We start from the raw sequence: 17,433 nt of genomic DNA, 5'->3' as shown, positions 1-17,433 counted from the left end.
TTGATCTACTCATATATGAAAAAAGAATTTAATATCTACATTGCATACATATGACAAACGAAAGGATTCGAGTAAAAGAAATATATTTTTATATCGGACACCTTAAGGGTTGTCAATGCATTAACTTTTTAATATTTTCTTATTACGAATTTATATTTTCATTGTTGTTCAATTAAGAACGAGACAATTTGGCAAGAAAATCATGATTTCATATAATTTAAAGCAGTACTAATTATTACGTAAATATCAAAAGCCTAGGAGCAAAAAGTTAATAATTTGTACTCGATACACAGCGAGAATCGACGCAACCTTAATTTTTGTAACGTATCAACTAAAATAGGATACTTTTTTTACAGGAAAGCTTCATTACATTTTCTATTTCCTCTCAAACTGTAGGTCGGAGAACAGTAATAGTGAATATATTTTACAAACAGATGGTATCTAATCATTAATTAAAACAAAACAATCAGTTGTCAATTGTGAACTCAGCCGTTAAGGTTCGGTGGCAATATTTCTATAATGAATGTAATCATCAATTACCTCTCAGTTTCCCGTCGAGTGCGCACAAGTCCTGACCTATTGTTAACAAACATTGCTATATGCTCTCTATGCACTGATTTTCGCATTGTTATTAGAAACGAAAATATTGTTGTCACAAGAGAACAGACTTAAAGAGATGTCATGCGTTAATAAAAGTTTCAGCTCACGTATAATTAAATAAAATATAACAATCACAAAGTAAAATCGATCGATATTATATGTCATGTGATAATTACATATGCCCGTAGATTATCGGTAAGATTTGTTATCTCGCAGCAGATTTTAATTCAATTATATACGCCGCTTGCCGCAGATCGAAACGTATGTCAGAGAATCGGTGTCCTATTCTGAACTCCGTCGCCAATTTTCGGGGTGTCAGTGATCATAAAGTACGTGGCCGTGACAGATGATACGTCGAGATTTCGAACACTTGTCACGCTTCGTTCGCTTCATAAATGGTCTGAAAATGATTTTTTAAAAAATCCATTCGATTGCATATCCCCTCAAATAACATCGGATAAAGACTTTGTGTTGCAACACGACTTCGTGTAAGGCTGTATCGTTGTCATACATTTGGAATATAACAAAGTGATTATAGTTTGCCGAAGTGATTATAGGAAAAAACTTTTGTATGGCATTGCCGTCTCACTCATTAAAATGGTGAAGTCGCGGACTGGATTAAGTTTGACTTATCGATTTGATAAATATTCTACGTCTATGGTACTAATATGTGACATTATAGTTCCCTAAGCGTAATGAAACACATTATTATTATTAATAAACAAAAGTTGATCTAAATTAGTATTTTTTTTACGGATTGTACCTATATATGAAATCATTTTCAATTCATCACAGACAGAGTATCATTAATCCTAATTTAGAGTTAAACATTTACATAAAAACAAAAGGAGCTTCATGAGACTATAAGTTAAACAGTTATTTTAATCTAAGAGATGTTTCTTGAAAAGAAATAAAATAAACTCGTATGTAGTTAAGATTTTCTTTTTATAGGATTAGTACCATAATTATGACATAATACAGCGTAAAGCTGTCTGTCAACTTAACGCAGACATAGTGATGGGAACAAAACTAGAAAATTATATTATGTTTTTCGATAAATGTGAAATGTGATATATTATTCAGTGGCCGTCATTATCATAATTACCGCTTTTGATTGCTCATTTGTATTCGGCTCCCTATAAAATTATTATATAGACGTCGATGGTATGGATTGACTAATAACATATATAAATAAGTGGAACATAATATTAAAGGATACAAAATTTATACTTATTTAAATGAGTGTTGGAATCAACACGGAACTATAAAGAAATGAAACGCTTGAATTTTCTTGAGTTTTTCAGCTCGTTTAACAACAGGTCAGTGTAGAAGAATTTAAAGGTGTGTTCAGAGATAGCTGGCGTGTTTTATGAGGTATTTCCAAGTCTTATTTGTAAAGGGTCTCATCATAATAATAAATATATAAGAATATTATTAGATATTTTAACAATAAGTAATTAAAAAGGATGTAATTAAATAAATTTATTATCGATTTCTATCGTTAAAAAAAGAAATAACAAACATCCATCATCATCGATATATTAATGTTCGATTTTTAAATTGAGTAATGTGTCCAAAGGAATATTATTCAGGAAATTTAATTATAATCACTACATGTTCGCGCCCAAACCAGATCTGTCAAGATAAATCAATTATTTTTAAAGCTTAACAATGATAAACGAAGTAAGTCCGCGGCGTTAAGCTAGCGCGACCGTAATTTGACTGTTTAATCGCTACTGGAGGCATATTGGGTGCAATATTTAAGCGTATCAGGCGATAAATTTCGTGCGCGTTCTCTGTACAGAGTTGATGATACACGACCGTAAACAAAATAGATTAAACACACAAACTGTTACACACAATAAATATATATATAAATATTACATTGCAATTTTAAGTTGACATTAAATTAAAAAAAAAAATATTACAGCCAGTCCTATGGTTTAAAGTGTTTAATACATTTTTTATTTGCTTACATTCTCAAAGAGACTCTTTTAGAGTATTTACATAAAATATTGACGAAAATGTTCCAATATTGTGAAGGAAAATTTATCAAAGGGAGAAAAATAAAATATGTATGAGAACAAACATTGACTGGTAAAAAGAAACATATATAAAAAATAAGTTACAGTTTCATTACGTTGCATTTTAAAGTAATATCTTGCCGTAAGCAAATTATAGCTGAATATTCAACGAGCAAACGTTCGCGGATAAGCGTGTATGCATCAAATATTGTATTATTAACGTCTCTATTTAAATAGCAATACGGACTGCTCCCCGGAAACGGACTCATAAAGTATGAACCACTCCTGTTAAACGATTCAGACTATAAAACGTATAGCGAACATTTAAACTACGGATACTCAAAATTAAAACTGTTATAACACAGTTAAATTTTTAATGAATAGACTTGGAATAAGTTCATATTTAAGGACCGGCAAACACGCTCGCTGACTTGACATGCAGCATCACAGCCCGGGATGATTACAGTTCGCTTTGCCGTATAACAACTTAACCTGGTCCTTTGAAAAGAAAAACATTGCTTTTATAAGCTCAGGTCGTTTGACATATGTAAACAAATGTATCACATTCACGTATATTAATTGCGACGTGGAAGACGTATTTGTTTTCGTAATTTTAATCATCTATTTTTAAGATCCGCTTTTTGCTTTTACAGAAGCTGTTACCGGCGTTAGTTTAATCTCTGATATGACGATAATATGGAAATAGAGACGGAGTTTTTTTTTGTCTCTTTGACTTTAGTGTCTGAGCTGAAATTCTTCAGTCGATATGACAGACAGACAATAAATGATTTTTGTGCTATCTAATGTTATAGTGGATGCATATTCGTTGACATGTATTTTTATGAAAAAAACAAAAGGAGAAAACAATGGTCGATCTGGGATACAGGCAGAGTCTTATACCAACACAAGCGAGCTCATGTTTGAGTGAACGCATAAGAATGTGGGGTTCGAGCGCAGGCGGTAGACAGAGAGGGATGTGTAGGAGCGGGATGACAATATCGCAATTACCTCGTGAGATTGTTGAATAAATTTACATTCAGTTGATTGAAATAATAATGAAATTGCTACGGCACACTCCGTAGCTTCGTACGCGGTATTTAAATTAATAATAAAATCATAATGTTACACAAATCGCGCATGTGATACGCGCCGCCATCTCTATGATAATTAGGTTCTTTCTCATCCCGCCTTTTGTTTTGAATAATTCAAATTCGATTCAAATTTTCTGCCCGGTGTAACGCGTATTTTTATTTCACTCTCATATATTGAAATTTAGATGTTCAGAATTTATTTTAATTTAACAAAGACATAAATTGAATCACAATATTCATTGTATACGGGTATGTTATTATTAAATTTGTTAGGGAATAGGTACTTTCGTATTACCGTTACATTCGCTTTTGCGATTGTGTTTTTTCAAGATGTCAGAAAATTTTAATTAGCATTCAATAAAACGTGCTAATAAACAATCAGTTTCGCGTATAAAATCTTACCATCACATGAACTTGGTGTGGAAAATTGTTATGGCCGGTGATAATTGTGTGTAAATTTCTAATATACCTACTTGCAAATAAATAGGTGGACCGGCGGTATTTAAAAAGTTTTATCGTCGAATAATAACACGATAAAGTGAAGTGGGTCACCTGGACTGAGTGTTAGTATGTAATTTTGTGTTATATTAGTACGTTTAAAATAAAGTGATATTCTTGATCTATAGTGCTTATTATTTGTATGACAGAATATGTGTATTTAATTCAAATTATGTGCTACTTTATATAACAAGCTACCAGCTAAATATTTAATGAGCCTACTATGTATGTGTATAGCCTCTTTTATTTACGATATTGTTATGCCATTCTACGTTATCTATGGTTTATATGACAGCATATAAAGACTAATAAATAATTACTAATGTCCATCGTAGCTCTTCATGTTCAGAATTCTTAGTGCTTCACAGTATAAGAATTATTACTTCAGTAGAAATTACATATAAAAATTTTCTTATCTAACGCAATTTGTTTGGTTCCATTCAACTATGAAAGCCTCAAATAAAGGTCTGGAAGAAATAATGAGACGGATAATTTGTATCAATATTTTGGATAACAAGTATTTGCGGATGTATTAACAAAGATGTTCGAAATATCTTAAGTTTTTTAAAGCATAAACTATCGCTTATCGCTTAAATTTAATATAGGTCAAAGATCAGAATATAGGGTTCAAGAAAACAACCCTTGACCGCAGTCAAGGGTAAATCTAATGGACATATCGGTGACTATTCGAACGGAAGAATCCGGCGACTGCGTGAGGTGGAAGCCACAAATTTAACATGACCCCCGTTTGGAGGCGCGTTTGTATGAAATAGAGGTTTGTGTTTACTGGCTCGGATGCTCCGACCCTGACCTAGCCCAAGTGTTGTTCGGGTCACGGCGGGCGGGGGTGTCTGGGGGCATTCACCTTGAGACATACGATACAAGCGACCGCGAGCTAAAGGGGAAATACCTATATATGTTTCCCTATTGATGTCTGTATTGTTCGAGCCCATTGATCTCCCTTTGCAATGAAGTTCCAATTTTCAAATTAATAAAATTTCACCTATTATCCGGATATATTAAGCTTTACCGTATCGTAAAACATCGTGAAGGTATTTGAACAAATTGTCAGACATGTTAGCAGCTGTCAATAACAGTAGTTTTTCAATTTTTCAATCTTTGGAAATTTTTTTGTTAGTCATATTAACTGTTCATGCGAGGTGGATTTCATTCGGACATTTTATGAAATGAAAGCCCGGGTATTCTTTCTAATTTATTTTCTAAAAGTTTCCTATGTTAAAATCTATCAAACGCCGCTAGACATGTTACAAAAGGCCTTTCAGTGTGACGGTAGGGCCGGTTAGACGAATTATGTCCTTACAATTCTTAATACATAGTAAACTTATAAGAAAATACGCCACATTGTCGCTGAGTATGATGCCAAAATGTAAAGATTATTAGAAACATTGATGACAAGTGTCAGTTATATTCTACTTCGTTGTACAGCTTGTTTTACATCTGTATAACAAATGTAAGTGGCGCACATATGTATGTACATACCAAAAAAATAACAAAACGGCGTACGTATGGCTGTATCCAACAAAGTATTTCACCCGCAGGAAAACTAGGAATTTACGAGTTTACATAGTCAGTGATTTATTTATTATTGTATAGATAAATTAATATGATTTTTTACGTGCATAATAAAACAATATGAAGCTAAATAAAGTCATGAATAATCTTAACATTGATATGTTGTTGTATATTTTTATAAAACCAATTTTACTCTGTTACCTGCATGTAACCTCTATCAAATTGCCAACCGCACAAGGTGTGGGTGTTAAATTGCAACTTCCACGTTCGGAAACTACATCAAAGATCTGACCGTATCTTCATGACTTAAGGAAGTGGACAAAGTAGGACGTCGCGGCCGGGATATAGACATCCGTTGGCATCCTAGCTAACTGAGTAACGAGTGAATGAATGAATTAGCCTATTAAATATGTTCCCGTTCATTTCTAGCAGTTGTGAGAATTGGGGTTTGTTAAACCAAAAAATTACTTCTAAATACGTAATTGAATAAATTGCTTTTGTACCATCTTCATTTATAACATAAATTTTATCAAATAGTAATAATTATATTTGATTCCAAGTTTGAAATTTTTTTTTGCTATTTTCGTAGAAACTTATATGCAAGATAAATTTATGTTAAAATACTAAATGACTAGATAGCACATATGTACTGTTTTTAAAACTGCTTTTTATTTTACGATCCTAATAACATACAACACAATAATGTTTCCAGTTCTGACTAATAACGGCCTTTGTCACTATTTTAAGAGCTATTGCAATCAATATTAATAAAATTAATAGTACAGAACTAAAACGGACTAAAAATATATAGAGATATATTATAAAAATCTTTAAAACATTTTGGGATGATATACCTATATATTTTTTTAAAAAACATGCCTGATAACATTACAATAAATAGCATTTGAAAACATAAAAATATAAATTATTAAGTTTATACAATTTATGTGTTATTGCTTTTAAACAGAACGTTAAATCCTTTAGCGCGAAGGTGCTACATTCAGCCGGTTCTTCGGATATTGAGAAATTCCTTCAATTATATTGTATCCGTGTTTACAGCAACGGGCAATAAGTGGTCGCATTTTCATCAAAATAAATGTTGCCAAGTTTAGTACGTATGTAAATGTGATTTCTTTAATATACACATTTAGACAATCACATCAAAAAGCGATACATAGACGAATAGAGGTAAGCAAATCATCTAAATAACGTATTAAATATCGTTATCGCTATCAAAACGAGGAAATTATTTCTTTGTTAGAAATTAATAGTTTCTAAGAAGAAAAAAAAACTTGTACGTGCAACAATGTCTTGTTTAATAAATATTATAATAATGTTAATAAGACCAGCGAAATGCAAAGTAATTCTTTTTCATAAAAACTGAATTTAATATTTAAATTTGATGATTCTGATTAAGCTATTTAATGGAAATTTTTATCGAAGCGAAGACGCAATTAAAATGTAATTTACTGTTATTGTATATTCTCTTAATATTTATATATATTACTTGCCAAATGTGCAGTGTCGCCTATGGATTTAAAGTTTATTGACCTCAGAAAATAGTAAATGCATTGAATTATGGATCTCTGCAATAAAATAGTTTGTTTATAGACTAGAATACAATTAGCAAAACAAAAAACGTGAAGAAATCCGGAACGAGATACTGGTACTATGAAAAACATTACTATTTGCGGTCGACTAAGCGATCTAATGAAAATATAAATATATGGAATACTAAGTATAATAATAATCATCCAATCAATCGTTCATCACGTTCACATGTGAAAAAAGTGATAGAGACAGCCAATCTACCGAGAAGGAACGCCATCTATTGATGCACGATGTTGCAAATGCTATCAAAAAATCTTTTACCTATACATAATTTTAATCTCTCTAACAACACAGTAGAGATTATTATTGTTCAAAAAGATTTTTTCTTTTAGATATCAAGCGGCAATATTATTTTTATAACACAAATGCGTTTATCTGTAGCTTCAAATTGGCAGTATTACATTAGGGAAGGTTTGAGTGTATCAGTTTTTCATTTCCCTTAGCAGTCTGAAGCTTATAAGCGGATTTAAAAAAAAAGAGGAAATTTTATATCTACTACCTTTGTTACGGCGCACATAATCTATAGCGGATTAGTTCGTCTCTTTCAAATGAAAGTCAGTTTAGATAACAGATTATGGTACAGTATTTAGTCAGAGATTTGTGTTCAGCAAGAATTTGAGAACTATATAGATGTCGGTATAAATAAATGTTACGTCGATATTGAAGGCAACAATTTCAGTGAAGCCAGCAGGTATAGTTAATACATTTACGTGAGAGACTTGTGCAGGTCGGTTCGCTTAACCTGGCTAACCCTATCGACGCCCACGCTTGTCCCGCCGACCCCGAACTGCAGTCACCTCCGCTCGCCAATTTACTAATTGTGTTCGTTCACTCCTAGTGCTAATACTTTTGTATTATTTACCGTCATTTGTAAACTTCCTAATTGAAGTGATACAGTTTCAACATGAATTCTATAGATACATAATTAAGTCGAATAAGATTAGCGTCTGTCATTGAAATTGCGTTAAGCGTACGCTCTCAAAGCTAATTCCTGCTGTAGGTACAGTGTGCCGTTGATGCTTTCCGTCACCCGCCCGAAAAGCACTTTCAGACGCGTCAAGCGCGCCTACAGAGTGCAAGGGGATGGGCTCCCACCCCGACCGAGTTCAAAAAAAGGCGATGCACTTCGGATTGTTCCTTTTATGTTCGCGATCGATCGTTTCGGTAAAGGAGCGAGTTTTATCTGTCCGGCCGGCTACTGTTACTTCACACGTGGTACCCTAATTGGGGATCCCGGCCTATTCTATTAGAAAATAGAAGAAAACAACGCAGAGATTTTGTGGAACCGAGTCTATGGCGAGTGAACGCTGTCAACGTGTTGCCCCAGCACTGTAGCTCACAATTTATTCAGATGTAATGGATCATGAAGAAGAGAATTCAATCGAGGAGCGCTAAAAATTGCTTTCAATATCAGAAATACGATTATGTCGTTTTAAAGTCTTCCTTCAATTTTCTTTCTTGAAACTTACCTGCTTTTCAGAAACCTCAATACACCAAAGAAGTAACTTACCTGTAAAACAATAAACAAAATTACTGTAATGTTTTAGATAAACATAAAAAAAAAATATGCGATAAAATCCATGAAAAACGCTTACAAGATAATGCATGTAGGAATTTAATACGGCCCTAACCGATCAATCGTATGTGATGCTTGGGGCGACTTTCGTGGCTTCAACGAGCAGGAAAACGAAAAGACCATTTTGAACATAATTATCGTACTTGCACTGCTTTTGTTAAAATTCATGTTCAATATATATTGATATGATGACACAATAATAATTTTAAATTTAATGCCACATGATATGCTTAAAATGAAACAATTGAATTTTAACTATGTGAGAAAAATATTCCAAGAACGATTCCGCTTCAACAATTTATAAAATGTAGCCGTTAAGTATATGGTTTATTTAACAATAAGTAAAAAGTTTATATAACAGCAGTGCTATTGAGCTTACTAAGTACTTAATAACAGTGAAGCGTATCGAGTACTGACTGAAGGACGATTAGAATTACTACATAACGACATATATATGTATATATAAGTAAAGTATGTTTTTTTATATTATATATCAAAGTCACATACATATGTATATTGAAAAATTATAACATTCTTTTTTAATAATATGTTATTTTATACTGATTTATCACGTTATTTTTATATACATATAATAAAATTGATACGTCCGTAACTTTTTTTGTTATGATATATGAATAATATATTATGAAATAGTTAAAAATCATAATATAGAAGATTTTTATTTACTTACACGAGTCACAGCATCAAGTAAAAAGATAGAACTTTTATTTTCACGAGCATCTATCGCCTATAAAATGTTAGTAGATACAATTTATTTATATAAAAAGTCTCTTGAATATTATAGTAGATATATTTAAAACGCGTCCATGTATATTAAAGTATGCTATACTCTTACTTTTTACCAATACGTCCATATAAGCGAATAAAATTGTACTCCATATAAAGGGGTGAAACAATTATTACACTGTGTCGATTTATCTTATATGGGCATCGATTAAAATATGACATTTTACTTACCTAATGATAAAATGGCAAACATAAATAACTATAAATATCAATTAGACATGTAAAAACGGCAAATTTACAACAATCGTAGCTTTAATATTTATTGTTTTAAATACAATGAGCGGTAATTAGCAACATTGTTGCCTTTACCGACCCCTTAGATATTTTAATAGCCACGTTATAAATTATTTTTATTCTTTATACGTTTCTATTTCATATGTAAAAAGCCAAACAGAAACTTATTAATTTAATTTTGAAATGGTTTTCAGATGTATGAATTATTTTATTTTAAAATGTCTACTAACAAATTTGTATGACAATTAGATTATAAAACTCCCTTATAATCTAATTGTCATACAGACTTGCCGTTATCAACGAAAAAAAGTTATATATATATATAGCAAAATATTTCAACTATACGTAATTGAGGTTTCTAAAAGGAAAGGCATTTCAAAAACAGTTCTTTTTTTTCATCGCAATGACTAAATAATATTCTGTGCTATTGAACTTTTTATTGCAGGCCTCTACTTAGTTGCATATAGATGTATACTTGTGCTTAAGGGTTTGTTAGGGATCGGTAAACACTTAATGAAGGAACGCGATCGGTTTGAATCGTCGAATTGATTTGTTCAACTACAGTTTTCTATACAATTATATTTAAACTTGCGCTTGAAGAACCCTCACAAATTACAGATTCACTTACCTAATATTAGTTATGTACTCGGATATAATATATAATTTTTTTCTTCTATATTCGCAGTAAAATAATCCTACCAACTGAATAGGTTAAACTACAGTAGAGTGAGTATTGTAAAACGAACATTCAAACATACAAATGAAACTGACTTATGTGATGGAACTAATAAGACATTAAATTTACACTATTAGGTATCGAGTGAGCTCTTGGGACAGTGATGACTGAAATCTTGATTGAATAAAGTCCTCGAGGAATCCGTATTGCAGGTTGAATTATCGGTAAACTGTTAATTTTGATACGATTTGTAATTACGAATTCAAAATATATATAATAATTATTATTTAATATTTACTCGGAAATCGAATTTATTGGCTTTATTGGTATTTCAATTTCTCAACGACACAAGCTACAATTATGCTTCAAAATATTTTAACGAGGAAAATTTTATATTATATTCAGTTATATTATTAAATAACAATTAAATTATTTTCTCGATATCAGTGGTAATTTAAATTAAAATCAGCATATAAAATATACGTATAAATAAAATCTATTAATGAGGCTTAGTTGCAATCCCAGCGTATTTGTCGCCGCGTTTAGGTTTAGGCAAATTGGTTGTTGAGCTGGCCATTAGAAATTACGTCCTTCAGTGAGATCTATCTCGTTTCTAAAAATAATATATATATATTCAATAAAACAATTATATTAAAACCGTTTAACCGGATAACGTTATATTCTATTGAATTACTATTTTAATTTCGCCTCACTCGTGCAACGATGCCCCACTTCAATGTGTAATTTAAAATTTAATAACAGAAAAGTGCTTGCCCTGCAGAGTTAAAGATAACTTATTGCATTCCATTTTTTTTTTTTTAATCTTCTGGCCTTCTCTTTAAATATTTGGTCGGCGTTAAATCACCGTAAGCCCAGCTAGCTATTCGTGTATTAAATGTCGATTGCATTTGATTTATAATATTTGAATGAAATGAATGAAATGATCACATGTAACGTAAAATGAGCGCATAACAGATATGAGAAAGATTCCCTATAAATATAAAATTGAGATCAATAATGCATCCAAGTAAACCTATGCTATTGTAAGTTACGCAAAGTCTTGCAACGGCCGTCCTAAATTCACGTATTTAGAAATATATGAATAAAGCATGACATGCTAATGTATTTGCTATATTTTCTTGGTTATTTGGGTCAACGTCCTGTTTACTATAGATAGTGGAAACGACAAGGGAAAATAACATTAATTATTCAAAGAAACAACGTGCGAAAAATTTATGATACGGTGTAAGGACGGAAGAAAGTTATTATATTAAAAAAAAAAAAAAAAAAGCCATCTTTCTGTCGGTAATACAATTAACAGCCACAATAAAATTGAATCCAATAATAATAAACAATTAATACTTTCATTGTGTTAATATGTTAAAGTTATAACTTTTAATAACACTCCAACTGAATGAATACCCTTTTTTAATACTTCATAATAAAATTCCACGTTCCTATTGTTGGTACTTTAATAAATGGAACTGTTAAATAATTTATCACTGTAGTAGAGGAAAATAAAATGACTAATTATAAAGCAGAAAATGTATGGAAATATCTATTATCACATATTATTAAGTTACATTTTATTCCTGTCTCAGTCGCAATTTAATGCATTGTTTCTTTACCGCCTCCCGTCCAAACCGTTTTACGTCTAAACTATAATGACATAAGGATTATATTCTTTTGATACATAGAAAAAATAATTGCGCAAAAAGTTAGTATGCATTCGTGCTTAATCACATTACATCTTTGGTTTGGTTCTCTCCGATCTTTTTGGAATGAACCGTCATTCCCCGCGGACAGAGAAAAAAAAAAACCTTTCATTGTAATACATTTCCGACATCCATTGTTTATCACTGATATTTTTTATCTAATTACAGTAATTTCTGTTATCTTTATACGCGATCATAATGTTCTGCATAAATTATTTTGAACGGCGTTTTTGTAAATAATTTTTGCATATATTTTATGTTGGTGATAGGAATCTTATCGGGGGAGGTTTCGTGCGGAAAAAAATATATAGAGTAAATTGAATCGATACATTTAAAGCAAATTTCTTTCGGTTGATTTAGAACAATACAAAAATTTATATAAATATGCGTAAAAATGCAACGTCTTATAATATTTCGTAACTTTAACGAATGGTAAGGATGATAATATTCGGTAATTGCTACATAGCTGTAATAAAGTTTATACATTTATCCAGTTCCAATAAGGGTTAGGACCGCGTCTTCGGTTCCTACAAAAACCTTTTTCCCATCTTTCAACACGAATATCAAATGTGATAAAAAGAAAAAAATATATATTGATTCGCTGAAAATTACATTTGAAAGAAAAATTATTTAAACTACTACTATTAACATATTGTATCCATATAAATGAACGCGCCATTTTTATTTGAAAGCTTTAAAAAATCTGTGAAAGGTATCGGAATCAAATGTTCTCTCACCGAGTTTACTCCATAAGCTGACACGATCGGATAGCCGCGGGCAGGTTGTGGTTAAAAACTAACTCAGATTAAAGCGAGCCACTGGCGACACGGCGTTAATTGGGCTAGCCAATTATTACGCTACCACTGTTAGGTCTATTGTCCACTGTATGATACCAGTGTGACATTACGCTCTACCATTTTCTCATGGTTTATTTATGCCATCAGATATGTGCATGGAATATCTTAGGTTTTTTTACGTTGAACGCTTGTTATATAAGTGTTTCATGAAGTGAAATCAATGTAGTTTATGTATGTTTTTTTAATTTCATGATCTGCATCATTCTTAACGGTTTTTTTTTTGCAATTTTAAATTACTTGAACCCAATACAGGAAGGAACTAGAAATCGCTTAAAATCGCATTGTATCCATAGACGGAACTGTACATTAAACTTTAGTTTACTATGATTCCGCCTTTTTTTTATTCCCGTTGAAATCCGTCCAATGTTTGCCATCCATCCAGGCTATTCCGTAATTAAAACGAAACATCACTTTCAAAAATATTAGTTTTGAGTTGTGCTACAAAAAGAACAGAACTAAAATGTTTGTGACCGACACCAGCATCTACTGATGTTTAAAATAAATATATCGAAACATGAAACGCAGCAGATGCGTTCGGTTTTCAATAATAAAATAAATGATCTAAGAAGCTCCAAAGAAATTCAAAAATATTACACTAAAAAGGTGTTCCAGCGCCGCCGAATTCAGGAACGGAAATAAGGGCTCTTGTAAATTTTGGCGTAGGGCAGTATAATAGAGTAGCGACGCACCGTACATTGTTATTGTAATTTCAGGCTTTAATCACGTATATTTCATGAGAGTTTTGGAGTTCATCAATATATATATCTATATATATATTTTATACATTTATGAGAAAACTCAATAATAAAGAGAAAAAGATATAAACATTCAAGGCATAGCGACTGAACATTTATTTTCTTTGATGAGGTAATAAAACCTAGCAATAAATATGTTTAACTGATATATTTGATGACCTCCATTAGAAATAAGTACCGCAAATATATAGTCGACCAGAAACATTAAACTGTTCATACAATAAATGAAACAGTGTATATAAAACGGAACAGTTAAATTTCGGTTATGTACATATATTTTTTTTCAAAGCACTCTCAACAAGTGAGGCACTGGTACTTTTATATAATACTAAGATCATTTTAGTCATTCAGACCTGTGATAGCAGGAAAATGAGTTTCTTCTTAGTTAAATCCTTTAGCATTTGGAAGATATGTCCGCCGTTAGATTATCTCAACCCGAAGGCGTCCCAAAATTTATTTAAAACATTAATAAATATGAGAAATCCGCATTCCTCACGTTTCTTCCGGAGAATTGTCGTTTTGAAATTATTAAATAGCCAAATAAATTTTATTTATCTTCACTGAATACATGTAAATTAATAGATTTCTTCTTATACCATATTACCGGTTCTGATTATACCAAACAAAATATACGGACATTATAGCGGCAATAGATATTTTTAACTGTTTTTGTTAAAGACATTTGTAATGTCAGAATATTCTGATCATTATAAAAATGAATTATTTTAAATATTACGAATAAAGTCCACTACAATAAAAAGACTTAAACTTAAACTAAATAACTTTATTAAATATCATATAAAACGATAAAAGGTAGGTGTTTCCACTTAGCAACTTCTATTATATCACGTCCCAGTAGCTTTGTCAATTAGACAAACGTGGCTACTAATTTTTCTATATTAGCTACATAAGGTGACATTGTTCATACGTTTGAAATATTATTACATAAATATTATATACATTAATATCAGACGTAGCTATAATAGAAATAACAAAGAAAATAAAAGCACATTGTATATGTCTCATGTTGGATTATAGCATGTACCATGGCTTTAAAAGTTTGAATCAATGACAATAGTCGTAATTTTATCCAATGTAAAAGAACTATCAAGACTTTCAGTAGTAAGTATATATATAACGTGGTACGAAGGACCGTGGAATAAGTTATAGTAAAGCTTTAACCATCCGTAGAATTAAGATAACATTTTATTTTATAAATGACAATAGACAGAAGAATACAACTAACTGGTTTAAAGAGCAGCCCGGGTTCGCATTATGGGATTGAAGAGTAATTTGTAAAGCGAGCCACTATCAACGCTCTGCCTCTAGTTTAGTTGACGGAATACATGTGAGACAGAAACGTTAAAATATTATTTATAGAAATAAATAAAATTGGAGTGTTTCTTTGTAATATTGAAATAACCGTTTTTTACTACACGCATATGAATATGTATACGATACATACACCAAAATAACATTTTTTACAATTTTTGTCTGTTGCTTGTTCCGGCTAACCTCTGTAATGGCTGGACCGATTTACACGGGACTTCTATTGGCAGGTAGCTGATGTAATAAGGATTAACTTAGGATAATTTTAACGAGATCCCGAATCCCCATCACGAAATTAATAACGCGAGTGGGAGGCAGGGCGCATACGGAGCTTAAGTTTTTTCGTTGCTTCTATTGTTTTTCTTACTCAGACGGAGTAGCGGGTAACAGCTAGTAGCATATAAAACTGGTAGTTCAGTTCTCTTCAGTTTAGTATAATGCGTCCAAACAGACAATAAAACGACAGAATGAATTCCGTTTGACAAACAAATAACTATATGGCGTTGAATATTTCACGCGATATCAGAAATCTCAGTCGGATGACTGGCCAGCGTTCATATCGCTGTTAACACCCCCGCTTTTATTTTATTACCCATATTTAAAACGGTTCACGTGAAACTTGCTGTGATTAAATTTTTGAATGATATTTAAAGAGAATTTTATGACATCGTGAGCCTATCCGTGTTTCTGTTCGTGATTATGATTTGGCGTTATTTGATTAATATATTATGCTATAAATATTGGTGTATAATTTGTATTGTTCAATTTATTTTTAAAAGGGGATAACTTTCAAACGGTTGAAAGAGAACTTGGTCACATCCATTTTCATTCATTACTTTGTCTTTCATTAATCATACCATGATGTACATTTTAATGATATTTGTAAATTTTTTACTACAGTTTATAAACTATAATTTTAAATAAACGTCGTCCGTATAAATTTGAGTCGGTCGAAACCGGTATTATAACATGAATACTAACAGATTATTATTGATCCAAATTCTAAAATCTCACATCAAAACTAAAATGTTTAGTTTTAAATAGTCAGGAATAGCGCAAAGCCGATAATCCTCTTATATTGTTTGCTTTTTATTAATATTTGCTTTATGATCGTGGAGCATTCAGATTACTTCAGCGATTATTTTCTATACAACACGGTTATTATCAAATACACTTATCTTAAGTAGACGCATATGAAGAGTAAACTTTAAGCTGGAATAAGTAATTAATCGATTTAATTTATTAGGAGTTTCAACTCTATTTTGTTTAGAGATAATGCTATGAAAATAAAAATCGCTCTACGTCGATATTGAATCGGATTCACAAAATTATAAAGTAATTGGATGTTAAGGAGCTCAACAAATAAAATGATGAGTAAGTACATTGATATAAATGAAAATGAATAAATCGAATCTCCAAATCTTATTAGAAAAAAAATAAATAAATTTGAACAAAACAACGTAAATAAAAATCACCTAAACAATTCGCTATCGAATTTAATTACTTGATCGAATGTGATCTGTCAACGTGCATTTAACTAGACGCGTGATAAAATAAAAATGCAACTATCCGGTAAAAAACAGTACGCGTCTTTTTTCGATTGTAACCATATTTCACGCGCCACTCTTGCCGCTGTTGTTACTTTAGGATGACAATACGATTCAAAATATAGAGTTGTCTGAAATGGACTTTTGTAGGTCACGTGTAATGGTTTAGTTTGTACAAGGTTAACGACAGTAATAGAATAATAATAATAATAATGTATGAAATAGTAAACGAATCGATTATAACACCATAGGAATATTGCGAGTGAGTTTCTTTTTCTTTTAAATCTGAGGTACTTTTTATTGGTTGCCAGTACTATAAGGATTTTGTATTAATATGACAAAAATATCAAATACAAATTATAGACTACATAGAATTTTGGCTAACGATTGAAAATATATGTAAATAATTTTAGTAGAAACAATTCCACATAAATTCTGGGCAAAATCAGTGCGTTATTCGGTCAAAGACGAGAAAATAATCGTGTTTCCATTTCCCAACGAATTTCGGGTGGATACTTAAGTGCCACTGTCTGCGTAACGGGTAAGAGAGGAGTGTTTGGGGAAAGATTTAAAACACATT

The 17,433-nt window shown here is 31.4% G+C and overlaps 1 protein-coding gene across 4 annotated transcripts in view; it reads right to left on the bottom strand.

The window, feature by feature from the left end:
• The window catches only part of LOC116777980 (protein bric-a-brac 1-like), a 139,555-nt gene that overhangs the window by 40,929 nt on the left and 81,193 nt on the right, over positions 1-17,433 (bottom strand). The gene's annotated exons all lie outside the window — the stretch shown is intronic.

This window comes from Danaus plexippus, chromosome Z (assembly GCF_018135715.1).
Source record: "Danaus plexippus chromosome Z, MEX_DaPlex, whole genome shotgun sequence".
NCBI classification, from domain to species: domain Eukaryota; kingdom Metazoa; phylum Arthropoda; class Insecta; order Lepidoptera; family Nymphalidae; genus Danaus; species Danaus plexippus.
Note: the sequence above shows the minus strand (reverse complement) of the source record. Positions and strands in the feature narration are given on the sequence as shown.